General features: G+C 36.8%; 1 long non-coding RNA gene across 1 annotated transcript; it reads left to right on the plus strand.

Moving 5' to 3' along the window:
* The first annotated feature begins 4246 nt into the window (after positions 1 to 4246).
* Positions 4247 to 17665, plus strand: LOC125696250 (uncharacterized). Its single transcript, XR_007378247.1, has 3 exons — positions 4247 to 4302; positions 13425 to 13477; positions 17561 to 17665. It is a non-coding gene; the product is annotated as an uncharacterized LOC125696250 (long non-coding RNA).
* Positions 17666 to 24725: the final 7060 nt, after the last annotated feature.

Below are 24725 nucleotides of genomic sequence, written 5' to 3' on the forward strand. Positions count from 1 at the left end.
ATCCTGTTGTTGTAAAATCATATTACGTTAGAAAGGTTGAAAAGTCAAGATACTGAACATGAAATCCCAGATCTACATACTAAAAAAAATGTTTCTGAATTGGATTTCAATCATGAGGTTGTGTACACATGTAAGAATTTTATTTATTTATTTATTGAAATGCAACAGAAACATTAATATCATAGATTAAATTTGGGTTTTAGATTTCCGGCTTGCTTTTCTAATACATGGATTATTTTGGTTCTCAATGTATGCATATTGCCATTATATTAAAATGGGAGCAGGAAAAGAATGGTAAGGCTTGATGTAAATGTATTGAAGGTTTGCCCTTCTGTGTCTTCTCTTTGTGATATATATCTTTTAAAACATCTGTCTTGTGCCAAAATCATTTGAACCAAGAACAGAGGACACTTCATTCCACAGCTACCTTATGCCCTCTGAATGCAGTTGTTGAGAATAGAAAGCATAATGTGAATTTGGACGTGGATGGAGACATGAAGTGCATGAAGATTATATTTCATTCACATTGGAAAATAGAACCTCAGCTGTAAAAGATGTCAGCATTGTTGAGCAAGCATCTTAAAAAAATGTACTTATTCCAAAGAAGAACTAAATTTGCCCTACACAGAAGGAAATAATTCTTTGTAAAATTAATGTTGATGTGAACACTCATAAACACTGTGGCTACGGAATGCTGTAGGGAACGTGGACACCTTCCTCTTGCCACTCTAGTGATCAAACTTCCTGCTCTAATACATCAAGTCCTATTTTTAAGTAGATTGCTACTGATTTACAGAAGAAGGCATGTAAGTAGTATAAGTAGTCTTACCTACAGGAGTCTCCATTCTCATACACAGAAAGTATAATTTCTCCTCTTTTTGAGTTATATCGAATGCAATGCAGCACCTGTGAGACTGTGGATATCCCAGTGTTAGCAGAGATGGAAATGTAGTCTACTTCAATGTAAATTATGTCAGTGATAATGGAAAACACCCTCAAACATTTCTACCACGTTCGGTGTAGCCGTATGAGGGCAAAATCCTACGTTTATTTTTTGTAAATAGGTACTGACATATGCTAGTGGAGTCATTTGAGACTGAAAGTGTCACCTGTTTTCTGTGATAATACAGACCAAAAGCTTGCATAAGTTGTAGCGTATACTGTGCACATGGATAAATCCTTTGATTTCTATGAGCACTGATTAAAGCAGAAATTGATGCAATGTGTTTTATAGATGCTTTAATTCCTCTCCATTTCATCTTGAATTATTCAGAACATTGAAAGTAATGCTTAATATAGCTAAAATTAATTACTAGAATTAATTAGCTGTTGGTTGATACATAGTACCTTAAATATGCAGGTGGTTCTCAATGAAGCAAAAACAGGTTTTAGAAACCAAACTCTCAAGATGTCTCTCAGGCTGAGGCAGACTGATCAAATTCGGACCAAATCTGTTTTTCCTCCCACATCTGCTCTCAGTTTACATGCGGGTACATGAATTTAAAATCAGCACAATTACGTATGTGTAACTGAGAACAGAATTTGGCCCTTCAGCTGCCTCTGCACCTCTCCTTTCTCATAAAATTTTATTTTTCTTAGCAAATGATTTAAATATGTTCAGTTATGTTCTTGTTCAACATAGATATCTGCTCATTAGGCATCTGTGTTGTGGAATAAGCTGTGGATCAGCAGCTAAGCATGAGAGTTTAAACAGATCCCTATAAATGTTAGTTTGTTTCAAGTCCAGCAAAGATGTGGAGCTGTTCGTCTTCATTAAATAGCTGGTGTATCCCTGAGATTTTGATATTTAAATGGCATCATTTTCCATCCTACGCCTCATAATCTTCGTATTGCACCTCTTCATTAAATATTACTTCCAGGCCATGATACTCTGCTTACTATTATTTAATTTTCTTTCTTTTTTTTTTCTTCTTTTTTTTTTTTTTTTCCCATTACAACTCTTTCTTCAGAGCCAAAACTGGATTGCTCTTACAGGCAAAATCTTGGTGAAACTCCCATTGAAACTGATGCAGCCAATAATTGGCTCTGTGTTTTCATTCAGATGACTCCTTTTAGTGGCAGCTGGCACACATTTAGGAAAGCTATAGGCACCCTTGGTCTCTATGTTACTCCCACTGATTAAGTCTAAAAAAGGATCTCAGTGCTTATTCCTTTGCAAGTATTTTGCTGCTACTCTTTTTTACTAAACCAATTTTTCTTATGAAAATTTTTCTACAAATGTTATATCTGTTAGCACTATATTCCCTGTTGGTTCAAATGTGATGACTGGGTTACTTTTCAGAGCACCTTAAGTACAATATAAACAGTGTTTACATTATACATTCATAAAAAAAGAATAAATTTCCATGACATTTATGCAAACTTCTGGTCTAGATTGTGTAAATTGCACATTCTTTGTGCACAAAGAATGGGCCTTATTGTACTAGTGGAAATAATCAGAACAGTTAAAAGGTTAAAGTTAAAATCCATGTAAATCTATAAGACATCAAAAATGAAGATGATAGTGTTTGGATCTTTCGGATTAGGTGGAGGGAAAAATAAAACAGTATGGATGTGTCAAAAAGAACAAGTTAACCTTAAATTCCCTGCTGGCATCCTTAGCTTGCACATATGTTTGGCAAACATGAAGTACTTGAAATATGAGACCTGGCAGTCTCATGGTGCCAGACATAGTTAGCATTAAAAATATTCTCCCAAATTATTAAAAGGTGCTCCAAAGCTGCTGCAAAAACAAAGAATTCCTAACTCTGAAACATACTCTTTGCACCAAGTATGTACGTGTCTCACTGTCCTACTAAAAAAAGTCAGATACATTCACTCACTGCGTACACATAATCCTCATAAAATGCAGCTACCAAACATCTCCAGGTAGCAAAATCACTGGCAATATGGCTTTAAAAAACTTTTATTTACCCCCCCTTAGCCCATCATATAGACAATTGCTTTAGATTCTTGTGGCCAACAAAGGCTCTCCATCTCTTGAATCCTCTGTGCTTTCTCTTGCCAGAATTTCAGCTTTTATATTAATCATAAGGAAGTCAATGGGGTCACCATTCATTCAATTTCTGTAATCTTATCAGCTGCTAAACTTCATTGCTAAACAAGGTATACATCTTACCTTATTTAAGTACTGCAATTACTTTTACTTTATTTCAAGTTTAGTTGATGTCACTTCAGATAGAATAAGTGTATCCATTCAGAATACGGTTATTACATGAAATGCTGAAGGTCACTTAGAGGTAAACTTTCCTACTGTGCACGGGATTTATGCACACACACAATACCATTTGTCTTCTGCAAGAATAGTATGGGTCAGGGGGAACTGCTGCTTAAAATACTCAGGAGAAACCAGAAGGCTGAAAAGCTGTACTGGTTTGAATGAAAACGTGCTCTAAAAAGTGGAAGTGGGTAATTTGTGTCAAAACAGCCTTTTTTTGTCAAAATCAATAGAAGGCTTCTTCGACACCCTAATGAAATCATTGCTGTACTCCACTGAAATATTTTTTAAACTAGGAAAACTCAACATATTTTAATATTGAATGTGGAAATATTTAAAATGTTCAGAATTGTTACATGGCTCTTCATTATCTAATACTCATTACCTTAATGGTATGGGTTTTTTCCTCCTATAGGGTTTTCCAGCACTTTGATTTTATGTTTTCCTTCAGAAAGTTACAAAAGAGAAGTCTGCCAGTGAAATGGGCAAGCTTGTCCCCAGCCAGCCTTCCTAATGTGTAAATAGAGATAGGCATGTTAGCTGACTTCCCAGTCTTACCGGTAATGTTCTACTTGCACTGAAGGTGTTCTGCAACCAAAGCAGGTAAAAAGCATGAGATCTCTCACACTCCTGTGCCATGGGACCCCTAGCACATTGCAGAAGAAGTTAGTAAGAATGGCATCAAACTACTAAACACTTACATTAATCTGAACTAATGCTTATAGGATCTGCACAAAGAAATACCATGAGTTTTTGATACATAGGCTGTTCATTGCAAGGCAATGATACCTTTCTTTGGTGCTTTTGGTAGCTGTAGCATACCTTCCTTAGGCTCAGTTAATTGACTTTGGCTGTGTTATGTTCTGATGATTTTAGTTCACAGCTCTGCTCAGCTTGGTCTTCTTACAAATGGCTGCAGCTCTGTGAAAGAGAAGGTAGGGACTGTGCTAACTAAAGGCACTGATATCAGTATGGCTATGCTCTTATCGGTATGTTTTTTGTTTTCATAAGTTAGATTATGAATGTCCCTTGGGGAGACTGACTTCGCCAACTTCAGGGAATATGTAAGTAAATGTTTACTTACTGAAGCTGAAATAATAGAAATTTATAAGTCACCTTTTGTAGCAGGGCTGCAGTGCTGACTGGCCACAAAATTCTCAGGTTAGTGGACCACTGGTTGGATGATTCCTCTTGTTCCCAGAAGTATTTAATATAACCTGAAGTCATGTCATTTTGCTTGCCTGTACAAGCTGCTTTAACATTCCTATAATGATGTGATCACCAGTACCTAACGCTTAGGGTTGTGATGATGTGTCAAGGTCTGAGTTACGTTCTTTCAATTTCTGAATAGTGCAGTGTTCATTTCTACACATCAGCAGGAAGAATGCTCTCACCTTTGATTTCTAAGCCAGGTTTTGAGACAGAGATCTGACATGGGGCTGACATTTGTGAAAGAGAGGATAGATGTTTGACCATTCATTATTTGTAACTGGCATTTCATAAGCACATATTTCATGTACAGACTACAGCAGTGGCTTGATGAACTTGACCTAGGTAAACGTGCCTCCTTTGATCCAAATTTTGCTTTGTTTTCACACCTTTTTGTGCTGATAGATAGCAAGCTACAAGCTAGAACCTTTCTACTTACTGTGATTTTTTTGGGGGGGGGGCATGTATTGTGGGATGTTTTTTAGCTGGGGCTAAAGGGAGGTTTTAGCTTATCACCAAAAGAAATGCTGCTTGCTCTGAAAGTTCCTACTATCTATAACATTAAGTGAATAAACTATGCATGCCTAATTACTAAAAAGTGCAGCTTTATATTTAACTATTAAATGCAATTGCAGAGGCAGTATAGCAGCTCAGCTGTCTGATAGGAGCATTATAATCATGATCATCTGAGTTGATTGCCCTAGTGATGACATATGCTTGAAGCCATGCAGACCTGGAGTGTAGTGGAATTGCTAAGTCACAGCTTGAACCAGTGATTGAGCACCTGGTGGGAAAGCAGGGCCAACCTAGGAGAGCTCAGGTGCATGCAGTGCTTCTGAGTGCAATTCTGCAAGGATTGGAGACAGGTTCCACCCCTTCCCAGACCTCATTTAAGGGTTGGCAATGGAGGCAAAAGTATCTTTCTGGAGATTTCTGCGTATGTGAGTCCTTCTGAAGGAAAGTGGTTTGTTTCCTTTATTTCTGTGACAACTGCTGTTGTATTTGAGAGAATCCTTATTTGCTGCAGCCTGGAATCTTGCTGCTCTTCTGTTATTGTTGTGCTTTTTATTGTGTTACATGGAGTAAAGTGGGTTGAGGGCACTTTCATAAAACAGTGCTGTGTCTCTCTTCTGTTAAGATGCTCTCTGTCAGGTAGGTTGAGATGAAAAATATTGATGATTACTGCCCATCAATAGCACCTTTTAGCGTCTAAACCTCGGCACTGGAAAACTACCAATTGCCCACGTTTTGCATTATAATGGAGGTCTAGTGAACAGTACTGTGTGTTGTTTTTATTCAAAGAAAAAAAAACCCTTCTGAAAACATCTGCTTATGCTTCTAAGGCCTGTGGTACTTCATTTGTCTTTAAATCTGCAAAATTAGTTCTAAGAGTCAGCCAGTGTCTACATGATTAAAACACTTTTTTTTTTTTTTTTTTTCTTTCCCCCAATATTTTTCAAAAGAACATGGTACAAGGCTTTATGGAAGTGCACCATTTGTCCTCTATTCTTAAATCTCTGTTACATTAACAGCACTGGCTATAACCCAGCAAATTCTTCCCTGTTTGTCATTCTCCTTCACCTACGCCTGTAACAAATACAGTAGAAACAATTTCTCAGATGAGCATGCATTTCCTATCTCAGGAAACTTCTAAAAGTTATGGCTGCCATATATTGCTCAGCTTATTGGTCATGGCTGGCTGTATGTTAGCAGTGACCAGCTGCAATCTGCTTTTAATCACTCATTCTTCCTAACTGCTTAATATTTTGAAGATCAGTTTGAGCCAGACATAGCAGGACTACCTGTGCACAGGCTGTCAGAGATGGCCTGCATGGAAAATAGTAGTTAAGCATCAAATTTAGTGATATAAAGTTCTCAGAGCACAGGCAAATAAGTGAAGGCTTCCATGGCTCCATCTCTGGCAGAGTGATAGGCTGGTGTCAAATTAAACATAGGTTAAGGGAAGAGGTATGATATTGGTCACCTAGTGAATGCACATCTCACATAAACTATCAGGATTTTTTTCTGCGCGTAACTGATTGCAAAGAAAATGTAATCAGCTCTATAGAAAGACATACAAAATAATATCTAGATTTCCTTTTACTGCATTTTACATTTGTAAATCTCTTTAAGATTGTTATCTGTTATGAGGGTATCTAAGATGTTGCTAGTTTAATTGGCAAGGAGCCAGAACATAATATGTAAAAGTAGTTGGTGGTCTCTTCAATTTAAAATTTCTTAAACCCTCCTGCTTAGCACTGAGCGTTGTAGAGAGGTTAAGCCTTAGCTAGAAACTGAATTTTGAGGAGAGGTCCGCAACAAAGGAATCATGAAATACCTCTACTGCTTCCTCTTAATTTGATGACAGACTCTCAGACTCTGTGGAAATAGTTAGTTTTTAAGACCAGTCTGCCTTTAATTATGCCAATAAACTCTGTATGTCTATCAGTCTATTAGGGAAAACATTGCTGGCATTGCTTTTAACACAATGTTTTTAATTTGCTTAAAGGATAGGAAAATAGAGTTAAAACAATTGTCCTCAAAACAGGACTTAAAGGATGAAAAAATAAATGTTGAGTGTGCCAGTGGCTAGGAATGGATTTTCAGCAGTCTGACACAAGATTTTCCTTATTTTCCTGCCAAAATAATGCAATGAAATGTAGAAACATAAATGAAACACATGCTAAAAGTAACAGGTCATGGGCCACATCCTTGAATTCCTATTAGTACCCAATAACTACATAAAACTGGGAACTGTAGACGTGGAGCCCTTATGAGCTTGCTATGGTGTACAGGAAGTCACATACAGAGTCTGGGACTTCTTAGAGAGGAAAAAGGAGCAAAAAGGGTCCACTCTCTGTGAAAGCATAATGCAAGTCCCTACATAATTCAGACACAACAAAAACCATGTTCTTTGTCCTTGCTTTTCTTAGATGAGAATCCTCTCTTGACTGGACACACACTCAGAGTTTTGGGAGTCTTATCTTCACATGTTTATTCTGGGAGAAGGACAGGAAACATTTGCCTGCCTTGCTTTCCTGCTGCAGGACTTTCAGGGCTAGTTCAGAATAGGTCTGTGCAGCCTATGTGTGGTATGGGAAGGGAGCACATACCCCCCAGGAGGTCACTTTGCTACTCATGGACACAGCTTACTGTTTCCAGTATGGTCTAAGCCTTCTGCTACCCAACCTACTTCCAACCTGGGTTTCATCCTGGAGAAAGTCTTTGTCTCACAGGTCTCTGATGTTCATGAACAACCAGTTCCAGATAACTTACAGGGCAAGAAATTGAGTATCTGAGCACTCGAGGCCCAGCACAATTTAAGTTTACTGTTTGTTCTTCCTCTTCTTCAGTTTATCTTTTTTTTTCATTATAGCTATTCCCTTTTCTTCTTATGTTTCTGATATATTAAAAATCTTGTGCTCCACTGTGATTTCAGGAATTTTTCTGTTTAAAACTTGGTTTATCATTCAGTAAATAATTCTCAAGAGTTTGATGTTTTGCCTTAGCATAGGCTGAGTATGCAAATGATGTGGTGAGTTAACATTTCAGAAAATACAATTTCTAGAGGGAACCTCTTGAATGTTGTGTCTCTTGGAAGCTTATTCTGTTTGACACTAGTAAAAGGCAAAGGTCCCAGTTAAAATAAAAAAGACAGTTGTTTACATAAGCAGATCGTAGTTACTTTAATTATTGCTTTTGGCAGGATCCTAGAAGTTTAATCTTTCCTAAATCCCACAGCAATGTCTGTTGGCTAAATGATTTAGTTACAATGAAAAAATATCCAGCCACTGCCTAACCTAACTGCAGCCTACACTACAGCAGTGTTACCCGAGATAGTTTCACTTGGATGAAACGGGAAGATTGTTCTCATTTACTAATTCAGTTAGAAGCCCAAGGAACATGAGATACATATAAATCTAATTTCTTCAGCACACTAATTCAAATAGACTTTAGGTCTTTGACTTTTCAAGAACTTATTTATGTTTCCTTATGTCGGTCAGTTGTTGCAACACAATTTGCTCAATTACCTCTTTGGGAGGCCAGTTTTGTATGAACAACAACAAAAAAATACATTCACAGTATGGGCAAAGTGGCAAAAACGAACTGTCAATTGGAAGGAACTACTCCAGCATGCATTGAAATATATTTCACTATAATGGAATTTGTACATCCTTAGCCTATTCTTGAAAATACAGTGCAGAATATCAGAAAGCATGGATAGGCTGCCTTTTCTGGGGCAACTGGTGAGTACGGCTAAAGCTGGGCCATCACCTAAGGTCCAACTCCAATACCAATGGTCCAAAGGAAATTCTTTGGAGCCTCTGTGGCATTTCTTTAAAAATCTAACTTATTACTTTGAAAATCTATTTTAACTACAGAGTTAGCTGGAACATTTAATTTTTCTTGCATGAGGAGTGACTTAACATCATCAATGAATGATACCTTTGTCTTGAACTTTTTCACCTTACCAACTTTTCTTTTTCTTTTAGCCTTTTCAGATTTAGTGGTCACACCACCAAAGCATCCAACCGTTCAATTGGCAACTGCCTGTGACTGAGTCACGTTCATTACATGTGCTAGCACTGAGAGCAGCCAGTCTATATTCATCTAGGTTACACTGAGATCATATCTCCTCACCAGATAAAATTTTTATCACTTAATATTAAGAAGTAGACATCAGAAAAAAAAGCAAGTATCTGCAAAATATTTTATAATAATTCTCTGTGAAGAGCCTTTACTCAAAGAATGACTTAACCCCTCCTTCAGTGTTAGAGTACTAAGAATCTTTCCATTTTTGGAAGCCCCTTTTAAACACAAGACATAGAACTTATCAGTTGTGATAACTGAAGATACTTTGTAACATATGTATATATATTTAATTTCAAAACTGGTGTACAATACGGTACATTTTACAGAAGCAGGGATCTCAGCAATATCCAGTAGAAATTATGGTTTGGATTAAGCTATTAAGTGACTTAGAGGTACTGATTTTTTTTTTGTTTTGTTTTGGTTTTAACTTTGATTATTTATTTTACTCTTTCTATTATTTAGAAGCAACACATAAATATTGTATTTTTTTTTTCCCCAATACATGTTGCATTAGTGGATGCTCTTGAATCATTTTAGTGAACCCCGGCATAAGAATAGAGGAAATATATTCCACATACAACCCTACAGCAAGAATTCATACTTTGTGTTAGAAATGATGTTGTAGATAGTGTTAACATCCTTTTTGGTACTGTAAGAGAAAAGGAGAATGTGTATGGAGGTTAAAGGGAATAAATAAAATGGACTAAGCTTTTTCTTTCACATTAAAAATTGGATCTAACTCTTTTCAAAATGCCTTTTGGGCTATTGGATATAGATGTCCTGACAGCTGCAGATGTAGTCATAGCAGTATTAGAAAAATACAGTTTTTTCTTCCAAAGTTCAAGACCTGAGCACTGCCTAAAAAGGGAGACATGCCTTCAAGCATTGAACTTTTGATATTCTTCTGACTTTAATGCATACCAACACTTGGAGTTCAAAGAATGGATTTAGTTACCCAAGGAAAAAAAAAAAAAACAACGTTCGTTTCAACCATGATTATGTAACAGTGAGCAATACAACGTAACTTTTACTTGGGAAACCTTGAAAATGCCTGTCTGTTGTGCTTTTCCTTTTGGAGTGAAGTGGTGTAGGGACAAAAGATCGTTATTTTCAATCCTCTGAAACATTTCAAAGTGAGCAAACATTTCTGAAATGTAAAAGCAGAGATCTATAGCAGGTAGCAACATGAATGCCTTCAACCACCTATACTATGTAGTTCCACACTGAGAGTGATGGCTATCTACCCATATATGCATATCAGTCCAGATATACATAGCCACTCATTTTATCTGGGTCGTTGTTGAGGTGCTCTGTGCACGGCTGGAGCCAGAGGTGCATTTCTGGGGCTGGCAGGGGAGTAAGCTAGTGTTCAGTCTATTTTGGGAAAATTTGAGGCTGCCCTATGTTTCAGTCAGCATCAGCTCTGCTAAGATTGCAGTTGTATGCTTTTGTCCAGATGAAATGCATGCTGTTGGGTTTGTTTTTTCTTGTTCTCAGCTGAGCACTATCAGGCAGCCCAAAGCTCTGATGCAGCACGTGAAGCAGTCACACAAAGACTAGAGCTGCACAGGGAAGTGCATTGGCCCTCCTGTTTTTCAGTAGTGGTACAGATTGTTGTAATGTTGATAAGGCTGCAGAAGTAGAACCTTAAAGGTAACTTCTTCTACATTCCAGAATTTGGGAAGATGAAAGAGACCAATGATCTTTTTTTAAAAAACGAGGCCATTGAAGGGTTACCAGGTCTGACTGTAACCATCAAGCATTTCTGTAGATCAGAAATGGGTTAATGAGTTTTTACGCAGCCTGGCAAACAAACAAAGCTAGGCCTATAGAAGACCATTACACAATAATGATGTTGCCTCGATCGTGTGGAATATATAAGTAAGCCTCATTGAGACAAATGCCACATCATTATCACTTTAACTAGAAATTGTCCTTACCTCAGAAAACAGTCCTTAACTCAAAAAGCAAGAAAGAAATTTTTAGTATTTTATAGTTGCATTTACAGTGCTTAATCTTGGAAAATGAAACAACAACAAAAACAAACAAAACACCAAACCAAGGCATTCTTCCTAGCAGTAAGTGAGGGAACGTTTCACAACAGGAATGTACTATTCACTCTCCCTTTTGAGCATGCAAATATTATTGAGAGGACTCAGAGTGTGGCCTGTTCACTCAGAAGTACTAAATCCTGCTTAATCCTTATTTCTATGAGTGCAAGTATCTTTCTTTGGAAGAAAACAATGATAAAAAAAATATGTGATTTACCAAAGATTGAATGGACTACTTACCTAATGTAGAATGTTTCCAGGTTCTGAATTACAGTAAAGCCTTTGTTTTGCTGAATCCAATTGATTTCAGGTGAATTAGTTAAAGTTTCCATTTGTTTTAAAAATCAGTTATCTAAAATATGCTTAATATTTGACACGTGGAGGCTTCAAGGGAGTTTGAATATAAAGCAAGTTTGGCATCCAGCTGGACCACTGAGCCTGCTGGCCACATTTGCAGTAATAATTGGGTTCCTTTTTGCTCATTTGGCAACATACTGGGTCTTTGAAGTCTATATTTTCTCTCAGCATCTCTCTCCAAGTTACTAAAAGGCTCTGCTCCAGCTTTGACTCCAGGTCTCTCACATGGGGCTCTCACTGGTTTGCCACATGTTCTTCACTCGTTGTCAGTACCTGTGTAGCAGAGACCCAAAGTCCTGAACATGTCAGCCAAAACCTGGATGAAAACCACTGGTTTCCATAATGCTGGTTCTTAATCTACTCTGGGGTTGGGCAAATACTCTTTTCCTTGGTTTCCTGATCAATTAAAGGAGTATCTTAACGTACATAGTTTTGGAGATAAACACATAAATTGTGTGGAAAAATGTTCTATCTCAGCACCTTGGAAGATGACTCCAGCTTCAGACATTGGCCCTTACCTGTCTAGCTACACAGAGTTAATAAAAGTAACTTTTCTGGCACCAGAGGCCAGAAATTGATATGACCTGACCTTCCTGTAACTTTTTATCCCACTTTGGAAATACCTATCTAGTCTATTTATTCTTCTTTATTATCTATGTATCTATTATTGTTTATTATTATTCTGGATCATTCCTTTTATATCAAGTGGACTTAGACTTCAAAAAAGAGAGGAAGTAAGCATTTTCTTATTTTTCAGATAAGAAGTGCTAAATCCAAAAGCAGGCAGTGAAGCCTTTTGTGGAAATATTTCACTATGTATTTATTTGTATATGCACATATAGGCATACAGATATAAGATTACAGGAAAATTATTGACACAGGTTATATAAGACAAATGAACATCCCAGGCCTTCATGTGGCCCTCATATTTATTATATTCTGATATACTTAAGAGTTACAGATGTGTACTGTTTCTTGTTGAAATGCAGTTTGCTTTCATAAATACCCATGATTTTTAATTCTTAGTGAATGGGGGAAAAGTATAAACAGAAAGTTCCAGAAATATTTCCCTAGTAATTTTCTCAATTTTTTTTTTTTTTTTTTTTTTTTTTTTTTTCCCCAATTTAAACCAATACAGTGTAACAGTAATGAATTCCTGAAGCATGGTATTCATGGTTGTTTTGAATCATAACAGGTTGGTTGTCTCTAAGTGCATTATCATTAAGTTCCTGTCTTATTATGGCACCAATGTTAATGGAACACTCTACATAATCTCAAGTGTTTGGAACAGGGAGAGTGAAGTCATTACCTAGAGTTAAGGAGGAAGTGTTTCACTGGACGAAAGCCACCATATTTAGCCTTGTATCTGGTTTGCTAAAACTTCTTCCTGTAAAAAAAAGAAGAAACAAACAAAAAAAACTACACAGAAACAAAAGGAGTTTTGATTTGGCAAGGAGGCTGAGAGCAAGTAGAATTTCCAGTGAGAGCATGTCACTGTGCATAGCTTAGCCTGGAGAGTAGGTTTTACTCTCCTCTTGGAAGACAGAAGTTTAAATTACATTTCTCTTTTTTTCTTTTTCCCCACAAAGATTTTCTCACCTCACTGTGAATTGAAACAGTATAGATTTCTAGTATAGAATTCTCAAATACCAAGTTTACAGTAAAAGTTCTTCCAAGTAGGGTGCTGAGTTTTCTGAGTTTCTTTGCCATTTAATTTCAATGAGTTCGTTCTGTGCTGACACAGAAAGAGATTTCAAGACACATTTTCTATGTGACAAAGAATTGTCATGCAAGTCTATCTAGTAATTTGCAAACCTTAGCCAACAATGAGAACAGGAGCTCTAAAACAGAAATTATACATTAAAGCAATACTATGGTAAGGTAATTTCTTACAAAAACGTGGTTTGTAAAATGTTTGTTTTTGTCATTGTTTATTAAGAAACTACTTTTCATCAGTCTTACTTATTCTTTTACAGAGATAGACAGACCTGTCTGGAAAAGAAAAAGGAGATCACTAAGTGATTTACAGGTAAGTCTAAAGTATATGCATGACTTCAGAATAACTTATAAAATTCAACATGTACAGGACCAGTATAAAATGTCTTCAACATACCAAGCCAGAAAGTTTTAGCAAAATGTTTTCTTTGGAGATAGTTGTCAGAGCCCAAAACAGATCAATTAAAGTATTTTGGATGCCACTTCAGATCCCTGTCTTTGGAGCAGATAAATCTGTGGTGTGCCCTTGTGGCCAAGAAGGGCCGTGGTATCCCAGGGTGCATTAAAAAGAGCATGAATAGCTCTACCCTGGTGAGGCCACATCTGGAGCTTTGTGTCCAATTCTGGGATCCTCAGATCAAGATAGGGAACTTCTAGCGAAAGTCCAGTGGGTGGCCACAAAGATCAATATGGACCTGGAGCATCTCCCTTATGAGGAAAGGCTGTGAGACCTGGGACTGTTCAGCCTGGAGAAAACTGAGAAGAGATCTTATCAGTGCCTACTATTATCTATAGGATGGGATGCCCACTGACAGAACAAGGGGTGATGAGCACAAACTGGAGCACAGAAAGTTTCATAAGATCATGAGAAAAAACATCTTTACTTTGAGAGTGATAGAGCTCTGGAACAAGCTGCCCAGAAAAGTCATGGGGCCTCCTTCTCTGGAGTTACTCAAAACCACCAGGATGCTTTCCTATGTGACATACTGTAGGGAACCCACTATAATAGGGAGTTGAACTAGGTGATCTCGAGAGGTCCCTTCCGACCCTTACAATTTTGTGATTTTTTTTTGTTGACAAGAAAGCTGGTCTCACTATTAGTGAATAAGAGGTTTACAGTTCATTGATTTAATCTAGTTGGGATGTAAATGACATTAAAAAAACAAAACAAAACAAGACAAAACAGAAAAAAAAACCCAAAACTCAGAACATTTTTTACAAACCAGAATATTACTTCCTAGTACTGAGCTATTTCTTGTTCTAGTGGTTTCAGCAGTCAAGAAAATTCAGTAAAAACTTCAAAAATAACTTCAGTCAGAAGGTTCAGTAAAAACCCATCAACCACTTTACACAAATGAAGGTGCAGAGTGTGGTATAGTTCAAGTCACTTAGCAGAACCAATTTAAAAGTTTTGCAGAAGACAGATTGGAAACTGCAGATCATGTTGTCATTTTCTAATGTGATTTCTAGCTGGCTCCTGATAACTCAGAACTGTAGAACTTAATGACGATGTCAAGAAAACCTGTTCTACCCAGTTATTTTCACAGACAATAGCAGTCATAGCAGCAAAGCAATATTGTGACTAATGCTGTTTTGGTTGTAGTGATGTTGTGGTAGGAAGTGGGTGTCAAGTTCTCCTGGTAACAAATGGGGGATAAATGACACACTGAGTCATCAATGAATAATTATTAGATTTTTGCTGATTTTTAGGTTTTGTTTCCAGATTCTAAAATTATAATGGTTTTAAGATGATCGATGAAGATGAACACTTAACAGCGTTCACAAGTGTGTGCTAGTAGTCAGATTATTAGTAGATCTCCTAATGCTATGAAAACAGGAATTTTAAATACATTTTTTACTTCTTTCAGCTAAAATCATTCAGCATTAAAGGATGCCCTTCTTCTTTGTAGGAAAAACAAAACAAAACAAAACAAAAAAAACCTAGAAAATGAAGGTAAAAGTATGAACTTTTGGTGGCCAGCAGCAGAACCACTGAGTTCAGTACATTTCAAGGAGGTCTGGATTTCATTTGCTAAGCTTACAGGAGCTCATACCCTGCAAGCACATGCTGTACAGCATGCCATACAGAAAAATGGATTACTGTCTTTTACTGTGGAAAAAAATAGATTTCTATAATCAATCAATATAAAATGATAGCATATTCTAACGTGAACAGCTAGGAACTCCCTCAAATTTAGACAGTGCCACAACTGAAAGCAGGAAATAACAGGTTGCTAAAGAGAACAGTAAAGCTATCTACTTAGTGTGTGTGTGTTTACATATAAATATATAGGTTCATTACGTACATATAGAGTCATTATCCACCTCAATGACCATAAGGAAAACTGAAGCCCAAAATTCCCCATTGGTAAAGCCCCAGACAACTGTGCCTGAAATTAGCAGTAAGGGTGAAGTTATGTTGATTCAAAGGCTGAGTAACGAAGCTTGACTTTGGTCAGCTGCCTAAATTTTTGCTGATTCCTGATACACACCACCAGCCACTCGGTGTAGCATTTTTGTACATTATGGAGCTTCAGCTGTCCTAGAAATCACACCACTGCAGCTTCATCTGTTACTTTTCTTGAACTACTGAGATTAGTTCTCCCAATAGCAGATAACTCCTCCATGTGTTATAGGCATCTAAATCCTCACAGAGCTGGATTAATAAAAAAAATAGAATGTCTGTTTATGCTGCAGACTCCAGATCTATTTCTATCAGTAACATTACTGTAAGTACTATTTTTCCCCATGTATTTAAGGTCTAATAACTGTTTAATGCTAAATCTATATATTAGAAGATAGATCTAACCTGGTCTAAATTGAATAAATATTTTAGGATACATTCACATTTCAGAGAGCAACATAAACCATCTACTTCCAATGACTTTTACAGCCAGTTTTTCAAAAGATTAAAATTATATGGACATAAAACTGTGATTTTTTTGCATGTATGTATGAAGACGTGCCTCTTACTGGGATGTAGACACCTGCTTCTAGGCACAAACATGATCCAGCATTGGATGGATAGGAAACTGAATTCAGATGCTACCTATCACCCTGAAAAGGTAGATACATTCAACCTACAGCTAAAATTGACATTTTGGCATCTGGGCTACAGCTTATACAGTAATCTAGTGTTGTAACTGTATCACTGAATAAGTGTCATGGGTTCCAGGCTTTATTGTAGCCTATGAAGGACTGACCTCACACCTTACAAGACTGTCCAAACTATCAGGCCCTAGCACAGTTTCTTCATCTTTCCATTTTTTCCTTTGAAGCTGGACCAGAAGTGCTTGTGGAGAATCATTGGAAATCAATTAGGGTCCTCGATATTGAGGAAGGATGAGAAGAAGAAACTGGAGTTCATAGGCTCTAATTCTATTCCCCAGACTTTTTCTTTTTAAATGTAATAATGTAAAATGTGTTTGTGAGTGCTATTTTGGAAAACATGTTCTGCCCCTCTCTTTTTCCCTTCAGCAAAACTTCTCTAATAATTTATTAGCGTTTATTAGCTTACTGTAGAAACAGGCTGTGCTTGTGCTGTTTTCTTTACATATTTACTCTCAGAAGAAAGCTAGGCAAGATGGCTCATGTACAGGTTGACATGCCTAAAATTTATTTTTATGTCTTTAGTTATCTATCAAAAATTAACTGGAGTTCTTTAAAATTGTCTGTATGCTCAAAGAGATAGAAAAAAACTGGGATATGTGGATTGGGCCTTCCTTCTTGGGTCTCCATTCACAGGCTGTACAGGGAATGTAAGCACCTATACTGAGACACTTTCCTGGGACGAGGAAGTTAAAACAGTGTTAAGACAGAACTGAAATGAGACCCTGAGTTAGGAGCTGGCTTTCACCCTATCAATTTTTGCTGAAGGTGCCCAGAGCTGGTGGGAGTGGTTGGCACTGTATGTCTCAGCAATCCAGTATAGTTCAGAATTACTCAGGAGAATTGGACAGTCCCAGTTTGAGCCAAAGTGAAGTTTCACTTACTCTGGAGCAATTGTAAGAAAAATGTTGTAAGATTTGTATTTGTAACCCAAACATTTGTATTCAGCATTTACATATTGTTAAATACCGTAAGTGCTTATCCAGACACTTAAATTTCAGAAGTACAGTTTCTGCTTTTACAGACTAATCCGTCTCTAGAACAGTATCTTTCTGTTGTGATATTTTGCAATATATTGTTCTAATTTTTTTGCTTCTACTTCCTCAATTAAGGAGCAAAATAAAAAATGATACCTTGGGAGATTAGGAAGTTATTAAGAAGAGAAACTTACACAGAAAAGGAACTTCTTGTTCCTTGTAGATGCCAAAATCAAACAGAAGACATCTAATTTTTTCTTCTTGGCTACAGCATATCTGTACATTTTAGTATTCTTTATTTTCCGCTACAGGAACTGACTGAACATTGTCCTTATGTTTACCCTCTTCAAACAAAGCCCCATACAGACTTTTCCAGACAGATGTTTTTATTTCGCAGTTGCACCTCTACATTTCACCTGGACAGATTCTCTTCAGTATTTCATCAGTGCCACAGGTGGAGATCATTTGCTATGATTTCAAAGTTATTATTGTTTCAGTTTGCAGATGAGAGAGAACAGATAAGCTATTAATGTCCCTGAAGGGAAATTATTTTCTCTTGTTCCAGCAATGAGTCAGCAACATGTAATGATGTATGTGATCATCTCATTGCAGGAATTTTCAGACAACTGTACACAGGGTGTTAACTTGTTTGCTGTGTTTTATCTATTTCATATTGAATTATTGCATTTAGAAAATCCTTCTGTCTTGAAAGAGCAGCGTAACAGAATTGTACAAAAGAGTGGTTTTTGTGTGTAGTGTAAAAGAATTTAATTTATTTTACCCAAGCTTTGACATACCTTTACTCTCTGAATTTATTTATAGTTACACACATCTGCTGTGTGTTTTAATTCAGGTGGGTTTTTTTTTGTTTTTTTTTTTCTCCTGTTCTTTCTACCTTGCACCTCTCAGGGCACCATGGAAGGTGAGCACGGCCTCCATGCCCAGCATCACCAGGGAGAACTCAGTGCAGAAGAGAACCCAGCTCTGGTGCCACTGAGATTTGACATCTACAAGGTTCTTTTCCTCTCTCTTCTTGGAATTTTAGGGAAGCAGACAAATGTCTAGCCGAGTGCCCAGCTTTCATGTATATCCGTAAGAGCCAAATTGGGGACTCCCATTCAGATAATGCTCCCAGATTTGGTTACAGTTTCTCCTGTAATGAATGACTGGCTCTTCACCTTCATGTTTTATCCTTATCTTTATTTCACACTTCCTTTTCTGTCCTTTTCCCTTTAACACTTTTCAAAACTCTCCCCCTCCACACCCCTCCCACATTTAATTTAGCTCTTTCTAATCAATACAGAAACTAACATGAAAGTGCAGCTTTCACACAGCACAAACAATTTTTTTTGCTAGTTCCTCTAACTCTACCTTCGGTCTTCCCTTCCTCTGTGTTTTCGGTAAACTTTACAGGAAGTGTGTATCTGCATTTGTATAGGTGCTAGACATAGTGAAGCAGGGCTTCACTCTTTGATAGCCCTCAGGCACGATCAAATGGTGTCATAACATATCTTAAAATTGATGGCTATACTTTGATGACAGAGAAACTTGTATGCAAGATGAGTTCATTCATCTTTCTACTTTCCTATTAGATCTATGTGCAAACGTTCAAGCTAAGATTTTCTGTCTGAATTCATAGCATCATATGCTTATCAGGCTGATATTTAAACCTTCATTTTGAAGCTGTTTAATTTTGTCTAGTTAATGACCAAATTAAAATCAGGCACACAGTGCAATTAGACATGCACGTTAAAGTACTGCACAACAGCAGAAGCAAAGCAGACCTTTGCAGAAGAGCTTTTAACCTGTGACATAAACAAAACAATGTGGTGTAATTTTGTCATTGTATTTATTAGTATTTACTTTCAATTTTAGATGCTTGATGACAGTAAACTGAATTTATTTGGGGAAGAGGACTGTTTCTTATCACTCACATAGCAAAAGAAAGCATGGTTCATCTGCCTTGTCTTCACTTTTTAACATTATTCAGTGAGGAAAGTAGGAAAAATGTTTGGTCAACACTTTTTGAAAAGTGCTTATGTTTTGAAAAGTTATGAATCAACCCAGATGTCTGAATCAGCTACATTTTACAAACCTGCCACAGGACCTATCAGTTAAGCAGTTATAAAGGATTAGTCTTGTGCTGTAAATGATACTTACTGTTACTGCAGCACTGTAGTAAGCCTTTAAAAATGGTGATGGAGGAGTGGCTGGAAGAGGAGCTGGGAGAGGGGGAAGAGGTGGAGATTATCTGTGAGAAGTTAACTATTGATTGTACTGTGCAGATGTTGCTAAAAGAAATGACAGAACAAACAAAAAAAAAACAAAAAAAAAAACAAAAACAAAAAAAAAGAGGAATGGAATTTCCTTCAATTCTGTGAGACAGAATAAACACATTTGTTTAGGCCATGCTTGAATCTGAGTTATTTCAATATGAATTAAATTACCTTCACTGACTGGAGTGGAACAAAGAGCACAAAGGGACAAAAAAGGGGAGCAGCAGCTGAACCTGGCCATGGCATGCACTTAACTGTTACTGGGAACATCCTTGGCTTTATCAGGAAGTTCAGTGAAAGTCTTAGACAGGTTTACTTAGTGAAATCATAACTGCTTTATGAATTTTCTCTTTACCTATCTAAGAAGTTATACCTCAACTTCCCTTCTGAGATGCGAAAGAAAACAGAGGAACTGGGAAGATTTTTCTTAAGTGAAAGAAGTTTTTTTGGGAGTTCAGCAAATTAAGTTAAAGCCTTCACCTCTTACTGAAAAACTCATGACAATTTAGGAACATCTAGAAAAAATTTACTATTTGCTCTTATTTTTTCATTTTCCCCCAAGGCACTGTGAACATGTCCTTTAGGTACATTTGTAAAATTTGTTGTCTTTTGTAATCAGTTTTTATTCTTTGTGTTTAAACTTCAGGGAGCAAAACTTCTCTTCAAGGGAAGAGTTGTGTTTAAAACAACAAAGAAGTAGGTGGACTGCTTATTTTAGATAAAAGAATATACACTTGAAAGTAATTTGCTTTGTCTGTTTTTGTTGCTCATGTCAGATCTATTTACTTCACCTGCAGGAGTAATCTGGCTTCAGTTATTTCCACACTTTGGGTTGAAATTCTATCGAAAGACAAAAATACAGACGTGTCTGCTACAACTGCTAACTTTCTAATAGGCTCAGTAAAGAAGTATCTCTTTCTTTTTTCTTTTATAGAATCACAATGTAGGATTCTACAGACTTGCTGCAACAGCTCTGCATCCTTCTTTTGCTGGGGTCCTCAGATATGGACACAGTATCCCATGCAAAGCCTCATGAGGGCAGAGCACATGGGAAACACTCACCTCCTTCTCCCAGCTGGCCATTCCTCTTTTGATGCAGCCCAGGATAGAGTTGGCCTTTCAGGCTGTGGATACGCACTGCTGGCTTTGTCCAGTTCTTTGTCTGCCAAGACCCCCTAGTCCTTCTCCACAGGGCTGCCTTCAACAAGTTCTTCTCCTGGTCTGTACATGCCTGGGACCTTGCACTTGGTCTTGTGGCACCTCATTAGGTTCACATAGGCCTAGTTTTCGTGCCTGTCTAGGTCCCTCTGGATGGCATTCTTTCCTTCTATTTTATCAGCTGTGCTATTCAGCTTGGTGTCATCTGCCAACTTGCTGACAGGGCACTGAATCCTACTGTCTGTGTCATTGAGAAAGATATTGAAGAGCACTGGTCCAAAGAGGGGGGACAGCATTCATGACCAGCCTCCACCTGGACATACAGCTACTGACAACAGTTTGCGTGTGTTCAGATTTCTAAAAGTGTTTATTTCCCTGAGGACAAATTATTCAAATTTTCACAATTTAGGAAGGATATATTTGTATAATAGCTTATTAAAATAAAATATAGCTTATTAAATAATAATAAATAAAATAGCTTATTAAAATAAAAATATATATATTCATAACAATTTATCTTACGGATAAGGATTAACTATTTATATTTTGCCAGAGTGTAAAGATATGATAGCTATTTTAGGTTCTTAGTCTTAATCAGATCAAAACATCTTCCTATTTTTCTTCTTCCAGTGAAAATATTCCCTTTTAATGGACAATACAAACTCTTACTTCTTCACCATATTGTATTAAATACATTCCTGATCAATTAATTGTTCTAAGTCATATTTTGTGTCACTGAGAAAGACAAACATCCCAATGTAAGGCTTTTTTCAGTACTATGTGCACAGATCTCCCTATCCCTATACAATATCTTGCTTCTCATAATTCTGGAGGCTCTGATGACAAATTACCAGCCTTTATTTCTTATCAGATATGATTATATAAGGAATTTCATAATAAGGTAAAGCAGAATATTGTCCAAAAGAGAATCTGAAAACATTAATTTGATTTATACACTTCAGAGACCGCCAGACCTAGAATATACTATGCTAAACCGAAGTGTTTCATGACAATTCACTTAAATCGTTTCAGAATGTTCAGATTTTTTTTCCAATTTTTGAGAATTTCAGAACATTTGCTCACAGTGCCTGTCTTGGAGAGTGATAGATTTTGATACTCTTTTCAGGATTCTCATGGTGGAAACCTGCTTCATCAAAGTCTTGCAGAAAAACCCAAGAAATTGGATATACTCGAGTACAGAGTTAAGCTGATGGAGATTGATACCACATAGGAAATGGGTAGTACTGATCATTTCAAAATAAAGAGAAATGAATATTATGTCCTATATCAAGCCCCAACATTTTGCTGAACCTATATCTAAAATAAGCATTTGAATTAGATGGAATAATTTCCATCGTTGGTTTCTTAACAATTATGCTATCTAAAGCATTAAACAACTGTTATAAATACATATGTATATATATATATATAAAATTAAACATACATTTTTATAAAGTGGAGATTCTTTTTCCCAAGTATCACCTGCTAAACCATTAATATTTCACTAAATAAACCAGGAGAAAATCTAGTTCCTTTGCGCTTTATATTGCTAGAAGTACTCCATTTTTATTATTATTTTTATTTATAAAACACTTGCTAGAAATCTATGGTTTGCTTTTTTCTTCAAAACTATATTATTAGTTACTTACTACCTAGTGATGCTTCATTTTGACTGTCAGATTGCTGCATCACTTACTTCTGTGGTTAATTTTTACTAAAAGAAACCATTGATCACTCCCCAGAGTTGTTTAAATTCATATACCTGAATTATCAAGAAATACAGTCCAAATATCACAGAATTTCCCAAATTCTCTCTCTTCAAACACTGTGTCCTGCAGCTCCTTTCGTTCTGTTCCAAGAAAGTGACTCATGACTCTTTATTAATCATGAAATATGTTAATCTAGTGACTACACTAAAAATGTCGTTTTCTCTTCTCCCCATAGCTTGAAGGAAATATCCCTGCCAAGTCACTATCTCTAACACTGATCTTGTACTAGTAGTGTACATGTAACCTGTTCATGACTGAATCTTTAAAGCCTGGCCAAATGGTACTTTTACATGTTAATGTGGATCTAATTACATTTTCAATAGACTGCATCGTTAATTGCATGAATATTTGTAGTAATTTAAGATTAAATACTGATTTCATTTAAAAAATGAGGGCAAAATCTCTTTCTGTCTGTAGACTGGATAGTGTTTTGCCCTGTTCAGGCATAAATTTATTGCTGGCATATGGCACATTTTAAAATTGTTATTATTATTATTATTTTTATTATGTGCTGTAATAATCTGAACTGGAAATAACTGTAATAACCTACAATGGAAGTAACCTGTTTTTGTGAGTTTGATGGATGGGTTATTCCACTGTCAGGAATTAAACAGAGATATTGCAGTGTTAGCTTCAGATACATTCTCCTGGTATCATCAAGGCCAAGTCTGGAGAAAAAAATTGTGTTTGTATAGAGATGGTAAGTGGAGCAGTTCATACTCTTAGTTATGTTGTGCCCTCTGGCAAGCCTGCCAGGAGAGTGCTGTGCTTGTTTTGTGATGAGAAACCTCCTCCACATTCCAGCCTGAGCGTATCTATTGTTTTCGGATGCAAACAGATGTGTTCCTTACCTAAGGGAAGCTCTCAAAAATATGGAAGTAAAACAGAAGAAACTGATGTGAAACTACAACAGTATTTGACCTGTCTGCATGCATTAATAATCTCAACTTTAGCTGAAGGCAGAAGTCTGTTATATTCAGTTCTATTTATTTGCTTAGTTTCTGCCCTACGGTGCAGAAGAGCAATGGAGGATATGAGTATTAACTTCATGCTTTTAATTTAAATCAGCATTTTGTTACATTTCTATGTGTTTATTATATTATTCCTAATTGTTAAAAGCCAGATAGTTCAGATTTGTGGAGCTGGTGAAAGAAGGGTAAACATTATATTCTTTATTGTAACAAACCACCTGGTTTGTTTGTCTCAGGCCAAAATTACAAAACTTCTTTTGACCAAACTATATATCCATAAAAGCTCTTCCCAATAATTCTCATATAGTAAATGAATTTTATTTTGGTGCATCTCTGCTGAAGGATAACAAAGCATTTATTCATCAACTCTTGAAGGTTTTTTTGTCTGTTTGTTTGAGAATTTTAATTCTATTACTTTTCTGTCTGCAGTGTACTGACCTGTCTTTCCTAGCCTTCAAACTGATGCCTGTAGGATGTTCAGACACTTGTTACACTTCAGATGTCTGTGGGAGGTGAAGCAACAGCCCACAAGTGGGTCAGGGCTGCAGCTCCTTCATGAACACAAATGTGCAGAAGCTCATGGGTGTGCACCTTGTCACGTCTATGTCTCAGCTACAGCAAAGACTGTATGAAGAAATCACAAAGTGCTAGTGTTGAGTACCTAACACTAGTATTCAGAAAAAGTAGTGTGCATTGGAGGACAGCAGGAGGAGGGTGTGAGCAAAGAGAGAAAGAAAGCGTTCAGCACAGTGTAAGTGCAGAGATAGTGAAGAATTACTGAGATGAGGTGCAGTAAGCCAACAACTCATCTGCAATACCTTGTCTGCACAGCAGCACGTCACAGTATGACGCTGTCTGACCAGCAGCTCTCCAGCACATAATGCTGTGCTGCTGCTGCTGCTTCCTTTGGCGTCTGTGTTGTGCCAGAGTATAGACAGATGTCCTGGATTAGAGAACTCCCTACAAGGTTACTTTCATCCCACAACAGTTTGCAAAACTAGAAGCTAGGATGTCACAAACCTTATTTAAAAGCAAAGATGTCTCAGATAAAAAAGAACTGTATATTCTTGCAAATAAGAATTTCTGAAACGTAAGTTTTCGTGGGGTGGGATTTAGTGACTTTCATGCTGATATTTGAAACTGACGGGCCTCCATGAAAAACAGTCATGAATTTCTTCTAGATTTTCTAAAAGATTTTCAGACCCTGTGATAGAAAAAATATTATTGAGGCAGTCATTAGCTTGACATCTCCAATAATACAGACCCAGTTTTCAAAAACGCATTTCAAAGTGAAAATAACTC

Source organism: Lagopus muta, chromosome 7, assembly GCF_023343835.1.
Source record: "Lagopus muta isolate bLagMut1 chromosome 7, bLagMut1 primary, whole genome shotgun sequence".
NCBI lineage: Eukaryota > Metazoa > Chordata > Aves > Galliformes > Phasianidae > Lagopus > Lagopus muta.